The 3790-nt window shown below is 40.9% G+C and overlaps 1 non-coding gene across 1 annotated transcript; it reads right to left on the reverse strand.

Moving 5' to 3' along the window:
- Nucleotides 1–3364: 3364 nt before the first annotated feature.
- On the reverse strand, nucleotides 3365–3437 carry TRNAR-CCU. Its single transcript has one exon. It is a non-coding gene; the product is annotated as a tRNA-Arg (tRNA).
- Nucleotides 3438–3790: the final 353 nt, after the last annotated feature.

Raw genomic sequence — 3790 nt, forward strand, 5'->3', positions numbered from 1 at the left:
GAGAACCTGAATGGACAGTGCTGTCATCCATTGAAACTGAGAATATGTGGGAGAAAGGTGGAAGAATGTTGGTTTGAGATGCATGTGGAATGTCCAAGCGAGATGACCAGTAGGCATTTTGACATACAGATCTAATGCTCAAGAGGTCATGCTCATCTAGAAATGTAGTCTTCAGCAGATATTACTGGTGATACTGACCAGGTAGAACAGAGCTGGGATAAGAGAGGACCAGACACAGAACCCAAGCCAGCTCAAGTCAAAGGACCAAGACTGAGAACTCAGTCTGGTGGGTTTCATTCAGAGAGTGTGTGTGTGTGTGTGTTTATCTGTCTTATGTCTGCTTCTCTTTGAATATTTGCCTCATTGCCTCCAATTTCAGACTGGACTTTTCTGCTAGGTGGAGAATAAAGTCATTGGTAGCTCCAGAATAGCCATCCCAGTAAGACTCTTTTCCCCCCACCACCACACTATAACAAGAAAGAAAGTGAAGTCGCTCAGTCGTGTCCGACTCTTTGCAACCCCATGGACTGACTGTAGCCTACCAAGTTCCTCTGTCCATGGGATTTTCCAGGCAAGGATACTGGAGTGGGTTGCCATTTCCCAACAATCCCTAGAAATAACTCTGAGTGGCTTTGCTTGGGTCATATGACCTATCCTTAGACCAAACACTGTTGCCAGCTATTGAGCACTTGGATTGGCCAGACCTAGGTCATGTGTCATGAGTTCACATTGTGATCTGGTTGGGGGTGGGACATAGGGACAAGTTCTATTACCAGAAGAACAATGATGGTAAAGCTTTCAGGGCAGATAAATAGTTACCATGGTTCCCCACCCATCAACATTTAAAGAGGTAGATAGAAAAGGGGGACCAGTAAAGAAGACAAAAAATTGACATGTCAGAGTAGATTATCAGCTTTTCAGAGGCTGAGAAATGTGTCTTATTCATATCTGTTTCCTCCTTCCCTCTGATATGTAGTGCTATGCCTATAATCAACAAGTGTGGATGGAATGAATTCATAAACATTCCACATGGCAAATAGTGGGTATTTTTCAAAAAACATGACAAAAACTGACACCCAGAAAATCTTATTTGGACAATATAAAAAGCACTTTTTTTTTTGAAGTAGTTGTCCACCACTGACATAGTTATTAACATTAATAGATTCTCTGAAAAGAGCCAGTCGTTTTCATGATTTGGATTAAGGCACCATATCAGTTTGGACCCAAGTAGTTACAGTGAGAATTTGATTGGGGGACTGTCATGGAAATCAGGTAGTGTTGTTTTAAAGAATGTTCCGTTTATTGCTTGGTTCTAAGGCTGACTGTAATTTCATGCTGCATTTGCAAGCCTGCAGGCAGATACCTTAATTACTATGGACACTAGATAGAAAGAGGAGTGCTAGTCCAAATCTCTCTTAATTGGTGACATACTTCCACCTTCGGGGGAACAGATGCTAGGAAGGAATGAAAGAAAGCTTGTAAACCACAGCACCCAGCAACTCCCCTTAGGTAGTATCTATTTTTTCTTATCAAGTACCTTTTATATCCACTAGGGGGAATCCTAGTGCGTATCAAAACGTGGCTCTTTCTAAGCATAATGGAATGAAATACCCTTGAAAACTTGTCTGTTGATGGGTGTATCCTCTACCCTGTCAGGATCCAGATATCTGGCATATTATATTTTTCAAACAAATTAGAGAATATCATTCAAAATATGTTAAAGAGTGGCAATTATTTAAACTCTCACTGGATTTAGAAGGGGTCCACTAAGCAAAAGTTTTTATTATAAACAGAAGTTTCCACCACGAAAAGGAGGGTTTATATTTGTTAGAATATTTGGCTATTAAAAAACAGGAAATGCTGAATCTTAACACTTTCCATTTTAAAGAGCTTAATTTTAAATACCTGTGTGATTTCAAGTTTTAAGTTTAAATACTAATGTGATCTTAATGTTCACTGGAATTCTTAAAGTATTATTGGCACTCCACTGATAATTATTATAAGCTTGTCTAACATAATTACAGTATAAGACTCTTCTCAACACAAAGCCATTGTCAAAGTTTCAAAGATGCTGTAAATTAACAATCTGAATGCAGTACTCAGACTTGAATTCAGAGGGTGCTTCTCCATATTGTCAATAGTATATATTTTTGTGGTTGGCTATTGCTCTTCTCAGTTCTGTTCTCTGTCTTTACAGAGATAATGAATTCACAAATTGGTAAATATGCATTGTACATATGCTAGGTTGTCACTGTAACTAGGGCTGTGGGTACCCCAAAGAATGACGCCCTGTCTCTAGCATCTGCAGTGTTTAGAACGCAGTTCAGCCAATGTTTGTTGACCACTGAGTCTGGGCAAGGCTTAAGAAGCTGCACAGGGAGGAAACCATCAATCTAGCTCACTGCCCCAACTCTCAACACATGCTCAGCACATGGTAGGTCCTCAGAAAGTGTTTGTTAGAGGAATGAGCAAGTAAATGAAAAAAAGGTGTGAGGGAATAAAGGGACTTATGGTGATAAAGCGGAGAAGGCAATGGCACCGCACTCCAGTACTCTTGCCTGGAAAATCCCATGGACAGAGGAGCCTGGTAGGCTACAGTCCATGGGGTCGCGAAGAGTCAGACACGACTGAGCGACTTCACTTTCACTCTTCACTTTCATGCATTGGAGAAGGAAATGGCAACCCACTCCAGTGTTCTTGCCTGGAGAATCCCAGGGACGGCGGAGCCTGGTGGGCTGCCGTCTATGGGGTCTCGAAGAGTCGGACACGACTGAAGTGACTTAGCAGCAGTAGCATGGTGATAAACTGAATAAGACACCATCCTTGACCTCAAGTAAACCACAATTGAACAGAAGAACTATATACACAACTAATGTACAATGAATAATGCAGACTGCAAGATTCAAATGCTTTCATAGACTGGCAGATAAAGTGTTGTTCAAGTTCAGAACAGGGGATTCACAACCAAATGGAGAAATCAGTTAAACACATTCAATAGGCAACTTTAAGTACACTGCTAGAAGGGAGTCTGGCGAGGAAGAGATACTCATTCCTATATTAGAATAAGTGAATGAACATTTATGGTACACCAGACCCTGTGCCCATTCCCAGGGGCATGAAGATGAATCAGAACTTGATTTCTATTTTAATTTAAAATAATTTTTAAAGTTCATAGTCTAGTAGAGAGCTTCTAATATACTTTCAAGAAAGACTTCCAGGAGAAAGTGGCTTTTAAATTGGGTCTTGAAGGACGCATAGGAGTTTGCAAGGCAGAGAAGAGAGAAAGGATATTTTATTTTTCCTTTTAAATATGTATTTATTTCTTTGGCTGTGCTAGGTCTTAGTCGCAGCATGTGGGATCTAGTTCCTTGACCAGGGCTTGAACCTGGGTCCCCTGCATCAGGAGTGTGGAGTCTTAGCCACTGGACCATCAAGGAAGTCCCAGGGAAAGGATGTTTTAGATGAGAAGTACAGTATATGCAAGGGGATGGAGGCACAGGAAGGTCTGCCTTGTTTAAAGAATATCCCGTTGCTAAAAATGGATGACAGTACCAAGTATATCACTAGCTCTTAGCACAAAGCCCTGTAGAAGGAAGTTCCTTAGTAAATACTAGTTGTTTTTGACAATAATGATGGTTAGAGCCAGAGGATGACCTAAGTCTTAAGTGCTGGTCAAACTCAAGTAAGAGTGCTCAGTACTGGGCATATGCCCAGGAAACACTAGTTAAAATTCTCCTCTAAGGATGAGATTTAAAATGAGTATCGTGGGCTGAATGGTGTCCCAACAAAC

Source organism: Cervus elaphus, chromosome 3 (assembly GCF_910594005.1).
Source record: "Cervus elaphus chromosome 3, mCerEla1.1, whole genome shotgun sequence".
Lineage (NCBI taxonomy): Eukaryota > Metazoa > Chordata > Mammalia > Artiodactyla > Cervidae > Cervus > Cervus elaphus.